The 16,776-nt window shown below is 42.7% G+C and overlaps 1 long non-coding RNA gene across 2 annotated transcripts in view; it reads right to left on the bottom strand.

Annotated features, from left to right (window-relative positions):
- Positions 1-8,253: 8,253 nt before the first annotated feature.
- Positions 8,254-16,776, bottom strand: part of LOC120315177 — a 55,831-nt gene continuing 47,308 nt past the window's right edge. For both annotated transcript variants that reach the window (XR_005558615.1, XR_005558616.1), the window contains one exon: positions 8,254-8,560. This is a non-coding gene — a long non-coding RNA (uncharacterized LOC120315177). The remainder of the gene's footprint in view (positions 8,561-16,776) is intronic.

Below are 16,776 nucleotides of genomic sequence, written 5' to 3'. Positions count from 1 at the left end.
GGAGCTGAAAATCCAAGAAGATTCCCCCCCCCCAAAAAAAACCTGTGCAGCAACTCAGTCTGGCAAAGTGCAACCCCATCTAGGATCAAAAATGACAAATCACCAGATCTTGGGGTGGGAAGGGACCCAAAGCTCCCTCATCTTTCCAGGGTAAGACTGCTATCACATTTCTATTATTATTATTATTATTAACTCATATAATTTTGAGTGTACTCTTTTTGACTGAAGAAACAGAGAGAACAACAGCATAGATTCTGTGTTATTTTAAGGATTAATCCATGTATGATTAAGTTGGTTCTCTTGCATCTGATGAAGTGGACTCTAATTTATTGTGGCATGTGGCATAGTAAATGTATTAATCTCTACCAGAATACGATGAGATATTCCCCCCCCCCAGTAATTCTTTCAGCACTGGGTTAAGGGACAGCTCCATAGTCAATTTACTCTTAACTTGGATTAAGCTAAGAATAGTGGGCATGTTGGTTTGGTTTCCTTGACAACACTATGGAAGTGGTGTTGCCATTTCCATCTTCTGAAAAGTATGTTTGGATTCCTATTTCAGTTTACATCTCTGGTGCTTCTTAGAGATGTCCCGTACACGCATTATCTAGACCCCACAATACTTAGATTCCAAGCACAGGTAAGATCATGAGCAATGAGAAATTCCTGCTTCCAGTTTTAAAATTAAGATATCTCACTTAGAACTTAGTAGACTTTTTTTGGGGGGAGGGGGATTTTCACATTTTAGATTCAGGACAAGTGAATGAATATCCCTTCATTTTATTTTATTTATTTTTTTAAAAAAACCCTGATAATTATATTTAAAAATCCTTGCACCTGGAAAATACAGCATCCTTCGAGTGAAGCTCACTTCCTTCATGGCCAATTCTATTTGTTCCCTTGGCAACAATATGGCACGGGTGCCTATTACAGGGTTTTCTTTTCTCTCTTTCCAGTCTAACTTACAGCTTGGGAATTTCTTTCGGTCTCCCATTCATGCGCTAACCAGACTTAACCCTGCTTAGCTTTTTAAGATTAGCTAAGATCTAGCAAGTTTGGGCCAGAACACTAGCATTTTAAAAGGTTAGGGTTAAGCTGGAGTCTCTTGCTCTGCCTTTGTTAGTAATTTTGTTGTTGTTGTTGTTAGTTGTGAAGTCGTGTCTGACCCATCGCGACCCCATGGACAACATTCCTCCAGGCCTTCCTGTCCTCTACCATCTTCTGGAGTCCATTTAAGCTCAGGCCTACTGCTTCAGTGATTCCATCCAGCCACCTCATTCTCTGTCGTCCCCTTCTTCTCTTGCCCTCCATTTTTCCCAACATTAGGCCCTTCTCCAGTGAGTCCTTCCTTCTGATTAGGTGGCAAAGTACTTGAGTTTCAGCTTCAGGATCTGGCCTTCTAAAGAGCAGTCGGGGTTGATCTCTTCTAGGACTGACCAGTTTGATTGCCTTGCAGTCCAGGGGACTCGCAGGAGTCTTCTCCAGCACCATAGTTCAAAGGCCTCCATTCTTTGGCGCTCAGCCTTTCTTATGGTCCAACTTTCACAGCCATGCATTGCAACTGGGAAAACCATGGCCGTGACTATACGTACTTTTGTTGGCAGGGTGATGTCTCTGCTTTTTGGTATGCTGTCTAGATTTGCCATAGCTTTCCTCCCCAGGAGCAAGCATCTTTTAATTTATTGGCTGCAGTCCCCATCTGCGGTGATTTTGTTAGTAATAGGCAATACTTTTCTAGCAATAGGTTCAGTTTGCTCAGAATATTGTTAAAGTCATAGTACCATTATCTCCAGGGGGAGGGGGGAAATCCCTAAAATAGGTGGAAGTTTGTCCACTGAATTGAGAATCCTACCAGATGTCCTTTCCCAAAGCATTTTTTTTTTAAAAATTTGGAATGCTATCTGGTTAGCTGCATGTTTGTGGACCATTTCCAGAAAATTATGTGGGTCCTATGTTTTCTGACTTTCCTGCTGTTTAAAAATGTGATGCTCTATAACATTTCACTTCAGATGGTGGATTAACAAATTTTGATGGTTCTTTACATGTGCGGTCCTTAGTGCTGTCTGAGCTTGGTTGTTTCCTTGCAGATGTCTCATTGCCAAACTAGGTAATATCACCAGTGCTAGACTAGAGACAGAAAGCACCATGGACCCCACAATTCAACCCTGAGCTACAGATATTCTCTTCTGTTGATTTGTTGATGAAGATTCTCAGCCAATGAAGCAGAATTGACTGGAAGTCGACTGATGGCCCCTGGAGTTATTTTCTTGATCGTTTGAAATGTTCTGCTGCTTATCCAAGTAGCTTTTTCAGACTTCCTCAGGAAATTCAAGACCACTTCATAGCTTCACCAAGACGGCCACACTTAATGACCCTTAAGAATTTTGGGAGTTGGCACATGCCAATGATTCTCTGCCTGCTCAGATTCCCCCCCCCCCACAACTTATTCAGATTGAAAAAGCTACTTGGATAAGCATCAAAATGTTTCGGAACAACAAGAAAATAATATCCAGTTGCCATGACTCAACTCCCAGTCTTCTATATCTTGCCTTTACATCATTTTGCTTCTAGTTGTTTTCTCTCTCTCTCTCTCTCTCTCTCTCTCTCTCTCTCTCTCTCTCTCTCTCTCTCTCTCTCTCTCTCTCTCTCTCTCCCTCCCTCCCTCCCTCCCCCCTCTCTTTATATATATAAGACCATATAGGTTGGAAACATGAGGAAGAGGCCTTCATCCTGAAAGAAAGAGAAGAGAGGGAGAGAAAGAAATAAAAAGAAAGAGAAGAAAGAGAGAAAGAAAAAAAAGAAAGAGAGAGAGAAAGAGAGAAAGGAAGGAAGGAAGGAAGGAAGGGAAGGAAGGAAGGAAGGAAGGAAGGAAGGAAGGAAGGAAGGAAGGAAGGAAGGAAGGAAGACAAGGAGAGACTCATAAATATTTGTTCAAATCCAATTACAGCTTTTTTTTATAAACTCTCCAGCTGATCTAGAAAAAATGGAAAAGAGTGACTTGGCCCAAGTTAAATCTTGTGATACTCCGGTGGTGCTGTGCTTCAGAGTGCCCTAAATATATTGAACACGGTAAGTTGAAGAGATGTTGCAAATTCAATGATGGATGCCAAAACCTAAGAAGCCGAACATGAGTGACAGCTGCAGTGGCCACGGTTAGGCTGATATGATTTATGATCAACCATCTTTGTCTGCTGTCTGATAGACAGATGCATTATACAGCAGATCTCCATCTATCTTGCCATAAAATCTGTCATTTTTATCGTGCTGGGATGGGCACCTTCCCCCTTCTTTCTTTTGCACCCCCCCCTCCTTTGAGCAGATGGCAATCAAACCTCATTGTTTCTGTTTAATGTGCTCCTGGGTGGGAGGTGGAGGAGGGGGGGGGACAGGACCACTGTCTAAGGCTGGATGGGCAATGAATAATCACCCATGCAGATTTTCTAGCCTCGGACTCTGCACAGTGGAAATTAGCATGAGGTTCCCACCGTCTCGCCCAGCCGACATCCCTATCTTTCAACACTTGCCTTGAACTTGGCCATGGGGGAATCCTTGGGCATGCCTTTTCAACAGAACAATATGACCTTTCTTTAGTCCCTCCATTGTCCTTGCTCCTCTATAGATTCCTGGATGTGAAAGGGCCCTTCTTCCCCATGTTCCGCCTCCATTACACGCTGGGTGAGAGGAGAAACCGTAACTGCATCCAGTGTTCCATTCTCTTGTGAAGTCAAAAGCTTGGGGACCACAACCATAGATTTATGGTTCTGGATCTCCATTTCATTTTGCTCCAAGGAGGGCCTACAATGGACTGCATCCATTATGGCGAACCTGACATGACGGTGGTTCAGTTCCAAGTGCCGCTAGACAAAGACCCAACCTCATGTCTTCTTTGGACCTTCCCATTCTGCTTTTCGATGAATGACACGTGAATTCCCTGCTGTAGTTCACGGGAGTCGAGCAAAGGAACTCCATTGGCCATTGCTCAGTTATCTGTAATTTTTCTCCCACATTTCTTCCAGGAGTTTATAGCAGTTTAGAGAGGCAGCAGAGTTAGCCACAAGCCAACAAAATGACCTACGCTTAGCTGTTATTTTTTTTTAAGTTCAAACTTCCAAACCTAGCATGTTGTATGAAGGCTTGCAATTGCCCAGGGATGTGATTTGAACACACAGGCATAGAATTACAGATCGTCCTCGATTTACAGCAGTTCATTTCGTGACCGTTCCATGTCACAACGGCACTGAAAAAAGTAACTTAGGGCTGTTTTTCACACCTACGACTGTTGCAGTGTCCCCATGGCCACACGACTGAAATTCAGACGCTTAGCAACAGGCTCGTATTTATGACGGTTGCCGTGTCCTGGGGTCACGTGATCCCCTTTTGTGACCTTCAGACAAGCAAAGTCAACGGGGGAGCCAGATTCACTGAACAACCGTGTTACTAACTTAAGAACTTCAGTGGTCCATTGAACAACGGTGGCAAGAAAGGTTGTAAAATGGGGCAAAACTCACTTAACAACTGTCCCGCTTAGCAACGGAAATTTTGCGCTCAAGGGTGGCCGTAAGTCAAAGGCTACCTGTATATTCTTCCCAGCAACTGGGGGAATGGTTGAGCTGAGAGAAAAAGGTGGCCTTAAGGCAGGAGGCTTCAAGACTGAGTAGGACTCAACCCAAAATTTCCCAGGTTCTTATCTTGTGTCCTTAACCATGCACGCACACCGATTCTCTCTTTTACACTTCACCAACGTTCATTTTATATTGAAACCAAGCCTGTGTACGTAATACGAGCATGACACAACACAGTGAACCTATGCGCCTTGTAGAAAGGATCTCTCCTATACTTACTAGTCCCATAATACCCCTGCCCTACTCAGTGTCTGAAAACTCTCCCACCCTCCTCCAGCCTCACATGCATATGGACCCAGCTTCTTCTATTCATGCGGCTAATATGTGCAGATTCCCCATCCCTTGTTGTGAAACGCAGACAATGGGTCCGTATTTATGCACGCTCGCCATTCAACTCACATTAACCTGCCAGTGTATACAGGCTGACACCACAGAGAGACAGCTCGACATTATGGTCCACAAACACAGTTGCCAGATTGTCAGCAGTCACAATATACCAGTCTCCGGGAAATAGCTTGTTTCTGCATGTCCGCTACACAGAGTGAATGCATTTCTCCCCCATGCATAGAATAGAGGAAGTAGAATCGATCTAATTGCTCACTCAGCTTGAAGCTGCAGGAATCTTTCAGCCCAACACTGGAGGCTTCCATAGCCTGGTGCAAATGCAAAACCGTTGAGAATTTGTGCTACAATTTAGGAAAGAAGCAAGTCACCCATGCAGTTTTGTAATTTTAGACTCCTGTTTTCCTAGTTGTGTGCCCACTGCTGTCTCAAATGATAAAATCTTGTTTAAAAATGGAATAAAGTCAGCGTTGTTCTGTTTGGGTGACCACTTGCTCATTTTGCTGAATAGGATCGGGATCTTTACCCCCAGAGCCCTGCTCTGGTGGCACATTTCTTTGCTGGGAACCAAAAATGTTGCCAAAGAAACAAAAACAAAACTACTCTTATCTTCATCTGTCTTATTGACCAATCGCAGACTCAAATGAACCGCAAAGATTGTGAAAACAGGAAAAGGCTTTATTATTAAAATAAGTATCATTACTGTCGCCATCTTCCACCAAACACATATATTTCTTAGCATTCATAGACCCTTTTAAAATTGTGGAGACAATTTTGATTCCTTGCAACAAATGTTAGTTGCTTCCAATAAGAATTACTTTACATATATTGCTTTTTAAAAATATTTGGTTTGGTCTTATCTGGAAGCTTTGATGAGTAGCATGGCAAAGTGCTATAGAAGGTGGAAGAAAACAAGATATAGTTGACTTTAACATGAAGAATTGCTTGAGTTTTCTTGTCTCTCCACAGCTCACATTTTTAGTTAATAAGCCCAAGGAAAGAGACTTTGGTTTTATTGATTGGTACATTCTCCTGACAACTTTTTAAGCTGAAGAATGAAGTATCAGTGATCAATAGAATAAATCTACTTTCTCATTCCAGACGGAGGTATCCAAAGAAGCCAATGACAGCAAGAAAATGATATAAAATCAAACAGTAATTTTTATTTCAGAACAAATACACATCAAAGAGAGCCACAAAGCCCAAATCTAGAGGGAACTGGGATAAAAGTAGAAATCCAGCAATCCCAAAACCTTGCTGAAAGCAAAAGGCTTTCAAATCCTATGTGTGCTTAGATATACATCATATTTTATCCAGTGGGGATTTCTTCCAGATAAATGGATATAATATCGCAGCTTAGAATTCCTGGATCAGTTTAGACTGCTAGAAATGCTTCACAACCATTCATTTGGACATAAGCTTTGGAACAAACCTGTGAATTCCCCAGATAGTAACCCTCTTTATATGTAGTTTTTTTTCCACGAAACATTATCTATTTTTCATTAAAACCATAATACAAGAAAGCTGTGTGCAAAGCAGGTCTTGATACCACCAATATCTTAAATGATATTATTTTAAAGCTAGAACATTATAAAGGCAACATACTGGACCTACAGTATAACTGAAACAGTAGCAAGAGAGAGCCTTATTCTTGCCTAAATATTGATGTTAGGTGAGCTGATCCTAGCTGAATTTCAATACCCCATGGGGACAACATCCCACCCATTCTCTGAAACTGAGCAGTTTAGCATCATGTAGAAGGACTAGTAAAAAAGAAGGACTAGAGGTGACATGATAGCAGTGTTCCAGTATTTGAGGGGTTGACACAAAGAAGAGGAGGTCAACTTATTTTCCAAAGCACCAGAAGGCAAGACAATGAACCAGTGGAACGACTTGCCTCCAGAAGTTGTGGATGCTCCATCACTGGAGGCTTTTAAGAAGAGATTGGACAGCCACTTTTCTGGAATGGTATAGGCCAGGGTCTCCTGCTTGAGTAGGGGGTTGGACTAGAAGACCCCCAAGGACCCTTCCAACTCTGATGTTCTATGTTATGTTGGATTGGCACACACCCATATCTTATTTCCACGGAGAAGCACAGAATAAAAAGCAAGACATAACATTGTCCTACTTGTGGTTCCCAATGAACTTTATTTAAGGGTAGCTTGCTTTTCATTCTACAGAGGACATATAATCGTCATGAGCAAAATGATCGCATGTTTTCCCAGACCACAGCCTGTAGTGACATCATAAATATGGCAGTCTTTAAAGTGCCATAAAAGGTTAGGTTATTCCCTTTTGGGAAAAGTCGAAAACAAAATAAGCCATAGAAATTAGGCCCGTGAGCAAGTTCAGTCAGATTTGAATGGTCAAATTTGATGTTCCAAATGGATCCAGATGAATCATACCTTATTGCACGTGTTCAGAAATGGTTTTTCCACATTGAATTTTATTTATTTATTATTTTTTTTATCACCACCCATCTTCTCTGTAAGGTAACTCTGGCCAGTTATGAATTAACCCCATTTGAGGATCCAGTTTGAATGTCCATACTGGGTTAATTTCTTGAACTGATGACTCATATTGGATTTAACCTGACTTGCAAAGGCCTTAAGCAAATCGTAAGGATCAAATAGTTCATGATTATTATTCTCCATGGTATTTGTCTAATTCCCCATTAATTGACAACTATTGTCCAAACCATGCAAAGACAACATTTCATAATTCCATTAGGTTTAATGTGGACTTTGAGAGGATAAAGAGTAACCCTTATCAATCAAAATTATTACAAGATGATTCTCAGAGGAAAAAAAATGTATTAAATTCCATTAAATATAGTTGGCTGAATACACCCAACATGATAAAGCAAACCAAATATATTATTGCTTGCTTTAATGTAGGAACCCAACCAAAGGAGATTATTTTTGAATAATCATATAGAATTAGTAATTACCATACAGGCTTAAAATGCATGCCTGATTATATAGATTTTTAATAGACTATAGTGGCTTGTCTCACACAATTTTAAAAATCAACCATAGTGCACTATAACACAATATGTAAAGACACACAACCAATGACAATTTAAAGAACAAATAACAAGGCAATTTCTTCTTCTTCTTCTTCTTCTTCTTCTTCTTCTTCTTCTTCTTCTTCTTCTTCTTCTTCTTCTTCTTCTTCTTCTTCTTCTTCTTCTTCTTCTTCTTCTGCTTCTTCTTCTTCTTCTTCTTCTTCTTCTTCTTCTCCTCCTCCTCCTCCTCCTCCTCCTCCTCCTCCTCCTCCTCCTCCTCCTCTTATAGACAAGAATTCTAGGAAAACTTCCATTTTTCTTTTGGTGATCAAAAGAAAGAGGTGGACAGACTTGGAAAAAGGTAAAGAATGAACAATCCTCTTTATTCAGCCAGAGAGTAGGTAAAACAGAAAATGCATGGCCTTCTGTCTCAAATATTTTCTGTGCCGATCATCTTGAAGAGAGATTAGTTAAAGTCAACCACGGGTCCATATGGTGGTGGGAAAAAAGGAAATGTGTTTTTCCTCTGTAGCTTATTGGGTTGAGACATCATAATGTCCAAGTTCTTGAATTTCTCCTTCTCACAAATCTATAACAAAAATAAAACAAACAGAAAGAAGAATTGAATTAGATGTTTGTGAAATTTTACTGTCGCATAAAAAGTTGGATACACACGTTTTTTTAAAAAAAGACATGCTTGGGGTTTGTGTGGCATGTTGTGCACAAGCAATATACAATGTTATGGCAAAGCGCAATGGTGTGGTTCCCACAAGAGAACAAACTAAAATGGTAATCATCAAATCTCCTCTTATATGTATATGTTACTTATATGTAAGGGTGCAGGTCTATACATATGTTGTATATAGTATGTTTTAAATGTTTGTTATGTATGTGTACACTTTGAGAGGAAGCAACTAAATTTCATTTTTAATGTGTGCCTTTGTGCCCACAGGAAAGAAAATGACAATAAAGGTTATCTAATCCTCTAAATCTAACCTAACTCATCATTAGCCCCTAAATGTTCCTTTGGCATCATATTTATCAACTTCCTCAGTTGATATTTTTCTTGCAAGATATTTATCAACTTCCTAAGTTAGGCTAACATCAGGAACCACAGACTAGCAAACTTCATTTTAATTTAGCATCCTACTGCACAAACCCAGCTATGCAAGCTATCCTCCACTGAATAATCTCCCTGAGGTGGGATAGAAGGAACTAGGACTGGAATGAGATTTCTGTTTTTTAAAAAAGTAGGGTAAATAATTGAAGTTAATGGTCTATATAGCCTCATATCTATAGCCTCACAGAGCACCTGGTTTATTACTACCATTGTTATTCCATAGCAACTGCTCGCTCTGCTAAAGCTCACAATTCTTGGGAAAGGAAATGGATCAATGTGGACGTTCTGCTCAAACTGGTGCTTCCCCTGACAACTCCTTCCAAGAATAAAGTAAAATGTCAGGGGATTTTTTTTTTTTTCCTGCTTAATCGGATTCTTTTCCCTTTGCCCATTTTCTATTCATGGTCTCTGGTAGGAGGGACCCTGCCCCTCCTCCTTCGCCTCACCCCATCAACCATTTCATCGACACACAGGGAGAAACTTTCTGGACAATTTAATCTCACCGGGGTGTTACTTAGCAAAACCCTCTTTCACACTGACTGGTATTTTTTTCCCCAACTCTCCTTTGCTTTCTCTCTCTATCCCTGCTCCCATTATTTTCTCTCCAGCCTCAATTCAGTTTTGCTGGCCCCTGATATCTTTCTTCTTCTTTTCCTCTGCAACTCTCCTCCTCCTGCTCCTGCTCCTCCTCCTCCCCTCCTCCTCCTCCTCTTCTTTTTCTTTTTTTTTTTTTAATGTAGAGACACATGTTATTTATGTAAATCAGGGCTTTTCATGCTCTTTTGTGTTGCTCCAGACTTCCAACTCAAAAGCCTGCAAAAGCTGCATTCTCTCTCCTCTAACTCAACACAATTGTAGTTCCTTTGCTCCTGGGGCCTGGGAGTGGGGTGGGGAGAGGGAATTATTTATGGATGGATGGATGATAATAGATAGATACAGAGATAGATAGATAGATAGATAGATAGATAGATAGATAGATAGATAGATATGGATAGATGATTAGATAGATAGATAGATAGATAGATATGGATAGATGATTAGATAGATAGATAGATAGATAGATAGATAGATAGATAGATAGATAGATAGATAGATAGATAGATGAGAGAGATACCAATGATAGATATGGATAGATGATAAGATAGATGGATAGATGGATAGATGGATGGATGGATGGATGGATAGATAGATAGATAGATAGATAGATAGATAGATAGATAGATAGATAGATAGATAGATAGATAGATAGATAGATAGATAAATAGGCAGGCAGACTAATGCCTTAAGCCAGCAGGACATGGTATTTGGCTTACAATAAGTATAAAGTATCCCCAATCCTTAAAAAAAAAAAACCTGGGGAAATATTCTATTCTAAAGAAAAACAAGAGATCTCCAATGGCTGTGATCAGGAGTTATACATGTGTCCACCCCAACAGGAGAGATTTTTATTAGCTGTTTCACTGATCCAGAGTTAAGACAGCAGTTAAGCAATGATTGCTATTTCTTCTCAGGAGCAAATTTCTGTCTGTGTTTTCAGGACCCCCTGAGACCAAAGAGGAACTGACTTTTTTATTTTTATTTTTATTTATTCAATTTCTATTGCCACCCAACTCAACCAAGTTATTCTGGGCAGCTTCCCCCATTTCTCTCTCTTCCCCCATTTCCCACAAGCAAGCAGACAATAAGGAAAACCAACAACCTAGAGTTAAATGAGCCCCTAATCTCTTTTCAGCAAAGGGCTGGGCGAAAAGAGGGTTCCAGGAAGAGGCTGCAAATGCCGAAAGGGGAAGCCTGAAGAATAACCTCAAGTTGTAACCAGAGGCAGGAGACAAGCTAAGCGGTCTGGCCCTCCTTGTCTGAATAGCCTTCACTTGAGTCATTGTTCATCTACTCTCCCACTTCAGCATCTTGGGGGGGGGGTTGTGCATGGGGGGGGGAGGGCAGAAAGGGGGCAAAGAAGAGGGAGTGGTTTCAACAGGGGCACCCAGGAATGTGTCCAGAGGGGGGTTACATGCAGCAGAGGAGAAGGGAAGAGGCAGAAGAGGAATGTCAAGGACTCCCGACTAATGAATAGCAAGTTTGCCCTTGAACCTCAAAGGCCTGGGCTATTCCCAGGCTCCAGACAAGAAGCCTGCACCCAGCTGTACAGTTCCTAGGGCCGTGGTTTATCCGAGACACATTGACAAGGCAGGCTGCTCCCCGGCGAGTCTCCATTTCATTTCCCAGCTCCCTAGCAACCACTCAGCTCTGGGCCCCGCTTTGCAGAAAGGAAGGGAGGAAGGCAGCAGGAGCTTGGAGCTCATGGGAAAATCCCAAGGAGAGCATTGGCCACCATAGGGTCCAAGTCTTCGTACCCTGGACATCCCGCCAGTAGGGTTGGGGTGCAAAGTATGCTAAGCTGCACACGCCAGCAGAAGCTGGGCACTTTGGACCGAAACGGCGAGACGAATGAGGACGACGAGCATTTTGTTCCCAGGCAGGAGAAAACATAGCAGCCACCTTTAAATAGTGCAACTCCTGGGTGACCATTTGGAGGGAAGGGAAAAAGGGCCCGAGAGGGTTGAGAGACGGTGTAGAGGGAGCCCTGCAGGGAGAAGAAAACATAAAATGGTTGGATGCAAGGGAAGGTTAATAGAAGCATTGGATCAGAGCCAGCTACAAAGCTCTTTCACACACCCCAAAGCCCCCCCCCCACCGTGACAATTACATTGCCAGATGCAGCTTGCCTAGGAGCCCCACGCAGGCCCAAACACAACCCAACAGGACTTTTGAATTCTCTGGAACACAATGCTTTCCCACAGTCCATTCACACGTTCGGGCAGACGGGCATTAAACGCTTATTGTTCAGGCATGTTATGATTAGATGCTTGAACGGGTGATAGGGCTAACAAGCTGCTGGGCAGAGCTGGTTGCTCAATTAAGCTTCCATTTTTCAGTGGCTGGTTCCCTCTGAATGGGGACAAAACCCAAAGAATGCATTCTGTGGCCATGGAGCTTGTTAGAGGCATCTGAATAGCCGCTGTTGGAACAGCGCCGGATCAGAGACAAACTTTGGTTTCATCGAGCTAAGCCATTCTTCCTTTCTCCCATAAGCCTACTAAACTTGGCTTTCTCCCTGAACATCTTGCGTAATGAATGAGACTACTTGATTATGGTTGGAAGGAGAAGGTTGAACACCAGGAAGGAACACACACACACACACACACACACACACACACACAATTCCCCCCAAACCCCCTCCCCCACCAATCCTTTTATGGTGCAATTCAATTGCTTTTTAAAACCTCAGCCCGAATTTCAGAGGACTGGTTTTGTTTTGGTTTCAACAGTGCATTTCCATTCTCCCCAACTTTATTTCATCCCGATTGGCTTGCTTTCGTAAAACAGAAACAGGAGGCCAGGATTCATAAAGGATGAAAGTTGCTCGCAAGCCAGGCAGGGATCTTCTTGAGAATCCTTTCGGAAACCAAGTGGTGTTTGCGGCCCTGCCAGGAAATAGCGGAGAGGAGGGTGCCTAACCCACCGAGGCTGTTCTGATCCAGTGGCCTGATCTTTTGGAATCATGGCGTGTCTGGTTTTTGAGGCATGGAAGGGCCAATTCTCCCCCCCCCCCAAAAAAACCAGGGCAGTCACCTGATGCAAATCTACTGGCCAAGTTCCAGTTTGGAAGATTAGAGGCTGAAACTCAAATTGGCAGCATGTGCTTTGAATTAAATCAGGCAACCTCTTTTCCCCTGTAGCTTTTGGCTGATTAGTATGGGGAACGGCTGCTTTTTTTCTTGGCAAGGCTGCCTGCTTTCGAACAATAGAAAAACACACACCTTAAGTTGCTTTGTATTTGCAGATACAACACCCTGTGACTTATGGTGGCTGCTGGGTTTTCTTTTTTTTATATATATATATATATACCAATATTTCCCCCCCCCCCGTTTGTGAATGCAACAGCAAAGACAAGAATATGGAGATACAGAGTTGTGCCATTATGTTTTAAACAAACCTGATTTTAAAATATGTAGAGATACTGTGCTATAAATCTCTCTCGCGCGCTCTTCTACCATTTCCCTGCAGTTCCTATTTTGCATGCTTCTTAAAAGCAGAGACATCACCCTGCCAACAAAAGTACGTATAATCAAGGCCATGGTTTTTCCAGTTGCAAAGTATGGCTGTGAAAGTTGGACCATAAGAAAGGCTGAGCGCCAAAGAATTGAAGCCTTTGAACTCTGGTGCTGGAGAAGACTCCTGCGAGTCCCCTGGACTGCAAGGCGATCAAACCGGTCAGTCCAAGAGGAGATCAACCCCGACTGCTCTTTAGAAGGCCAGATCCTGAAATTGAAACTCAAATACTTTGGCCACCTAATCAGAAGGAAGGACTCACTGGAGAAGAGCCTGATGCTGGGAAAGATGGAGGGCAATAGAAGAATGGGACGACAGAGAATGAGATGGCTGGATGGAGCCACTGAAGCAGGAGGCATGAGCTTAAATGGACTCCAGAAGATGGTAGAGGACAGGAAGGCCTAGAGGAACATTGTCCATGGGATCGCGATGGGGAGGACATGACTTCGCAACTAACAACAATAACAAATAACACTAGACATTGTCCTCTCTGCCTTACCAAAAACAAAAATACATTGTGTAGTGACGTCACACCAAATGTGCTGCATGATACCAGACCTGATTGAGACCCTTTTAATATTAAGGATTTGGATTTGGCTAGGACCTGGAGCCAAGCACTGGTTACATATAAGAAAGGCTGATATTTCTCTCTTTTTTTTCTCTCTCTCTTTTTGTAGATGGAAAATGAGAGTTGCTTTTCTCCCCCTTTAGTCTTACAATACCATCAATTTATTTTAGGGATAATTACTTAATTTGAACATGTTCAGGGAGGTTGGAAAACTTGCAGCTTTTTTTTTCCAGTATTGAATTTAGAGGTGGTTTTATTTAAAAAAAAAAGAGGGGGGGGCAGGATTTGAAGACTTCGTATATGAGATGCTACCTGGGAAAGTAGATGACAGCTAATCCTCAATTTATGTTCACAACTGAGGTCAACGTTTCTGTTGCTAAGCAAGGCAGTTAAGTGAATTTTGCCCTATTTCATGACTTTTTTTGCCATTGTTGTTAAGCGAATCACTGCAATTGTTAAGTGAATCGTGCTGTTATTAAACGAATCTGGATTCCACCATTGACCTTGCTTGTTAAAAGCTGGCTTTGAAGGTTACAAATAGCAACAGCAATAGCACTTAGACTTATATACCGCTTCACAGTGCTTCACAGCCCCCTCTAAATGGTATACAGAGTCAGCCTCTTGCCCCCAACAAACTGGGTCCTTATTTTACTGACCTCAGAAGGATGGAAGGCTGAGTCAACCTTGAGCCAGTCAGGATTGAACTCCAGGCTGTGGGCAGAGTTAGCTTGCAATAACAATAGCACTTAGACTTATATACCGCTTCACAGTGCTTCACAGCCCTCTCTAAGCGGTTTAAAGAGTCAGCATATTTGCCCCCAAGAATCTGGGTCCTCATTTTACTGACTTTGGAAGGATGGAACCTTGAGTCAACCTTGAGCTGGTCAGGATCGAACTGACAAACTGCAGGAAGCCAGCAGAAATAGCCTGCAGTACTGCATTCTAACCACTGCGCCACCACGACTCAAATAGTAATCATGTGAACCTCATAAATACATGTCAGTTGCCAAGTGCCCGGATTTTGAACACGTGACCCCAAGGATGCTTGCAACACTTGTACGTGTGAAAAGCAGTCTCTTTTGTCAATGCCGTTGTAACTTTGAATGGTCACTTAAGAAACGATGGTAAATCGAGAACTACCCGCATGCAATCATATCATTGACAATAACAATTCATCTTTTTCAGACCAAATTCAGTAGGGAAAAAACTGCAAAGCATGACTTTCCAAGCTGGAGGCACAAGAGGAAGAATACACCTTTCTGTCTTTCTGTTCTACTATGAGGGTTATGCCCATCATTTTAGGGTACTTTTATATCTTTCTTTTGAGAGTGTGGAGAATATTTTCCAAAGGAGCCCTGAGATGCAACCTTCTGCCCATTTTTCATCCCCACCACCACCATTCTTTCCTTGAAGGCTGACTAGGCAACCCCATCTGGTCCTTTTTCTTCTTCCTTTGGGCCCCCTCAGTTGCTAAAAGTCGGTGGCACACAATATCTTGATATTTTGAGGCAGCCCTTGCGATGAAACTTTCTGTAAATTCTAAGGTAGACTTTATCCAGTAGAGAAAACAAACTTCCCCAGAATAATCAGGGGAAAAAACAAAACAAAAAGCAAGCCGGATCCATACACTGCACAAACCTTCAGCTCACCAAAGATTTTGCATGGGTGACCCAAGCCGAAATGACTTAACTCTGCTTTAAATGTAAGGCATTGGATTTATTTTTAAAAATCAGGTCATACAAGCTCAGGAGCAAGCAAGAGAAGTCATCAGAGGGCATTATGTTTATGGTCTTCAAAGAAACACAATGTTTATCTAAAAAGAAGGCTAAAAGCATAGGGATAGAAGTAGGGGCGTGTTCCTATTTTTTTGATGGGGGAAGGGAGGGAGGGGTAAATGCCTCTAAAATGGGGGCCGTTTTCTTTCAGGATAAGCCACGATGGGAAATCAGCATAGCCAATCATTGGACCTCCCTAGACACTCAAAGAGATGGCGTGCTGCTCCATCTGGGTTCCCTGCCGACATGGAGCACGTATTCCTCTCCTCACCCCCTAACCCTCTCCCCTCCCCACTTCCTGCTTTTTTTTTTCCACCTCATAAGCAAAGTCCTCATAAGGCACCCAGCCCCACTCCTGTCCTGACCCTGTGCTTATCTTCCCAGCAAACAGGGAGATGCACAGCCACGCTCAGCATCTGATTCCCTGGCTTTAAGCTTCGCTCTGCCAGCAAAGTGCAACCAGGAAGCCATCCCAGGGCTCAAGGCAGCTCTTCCTTGCATCATCAGGTTTATCTCCAGATTAAGAAAGAAAGCACTGCAGCTGATGCTGCTGATCACAGAGGCCAGGAGAGTGGTGGGTGGGTGGGTGAGTGGGGAGGGGGGAGAGACCAAATCTCTTTTAAACAATCACCTCCTGCAAATGTTGCGTGCCTGCCCACTCAGTGATGGATTCAGCAGAACTGCTAGCTAATTTTTTTGTTACCCAGGCCCAGAATGGACTTCCGAAACCCACACAGAGAACCGGCTGTTTACGTATTTGAATCCCACCCTTCCTTCCTTCCTTCCTTCCTTCCTTCCTTTCTTCCTTCCTTCCTTCCTTCCTTCCTTCCTTCCTTCCTTCCTTCCTTCCTTCCTGTGATGGGATTCAGCCACTTTGCACCACTTTGGCAGAACCAGTAGCTAGTTTTTTTTTGTTGCCCAGGCCCAGAATGGACTTCCGGAACCCAAGCAGAGAACCGATTGTTCATGTATTTGAATCCCACCATTCCTTCCTTCCTTCCTTCCTTCCTTCCTTCCTTCCTTCCTTCCTTCCTTCCTTCCTTCCTTCCTTCCTTCCTGTGATGGGATTCAGCCACTTTGCACCACTTTGGCAGAACCGGTAGCTATTTTTTTTGTTGCCCAGGCCCACAATGGACTTCCGGACCCAAGCAGAGAACCGATCGTTCACGTATTTGAATCCCACCATTCCTTCCTTCCTTCCTTCCTTCCTTCCTTCCTTCCTTCCTTCC

This window comes from Crotalus tigris, unplaced genomic scaffold (genome assembly GCF_016545835.1).
Source record: "Crotalus tigris isolate CLP2741 ecotype Arizona unplaced genomic scaffold, ASM1654583v1 scf7180000019068.10715455, whole genome shotgun sequence".
Classification (NCBI taxonomy): Eukaryota; Metazoa; Chordata; class Lepidosauria; order Squamata; family Viperidae; genus Crotalus; species Crotalus tigris.
The sequence above is the reverse complement of the archived record's forward strand: the minus strand, read 5'-3'. Positions and strand labels throughout refer to the sequence as shown.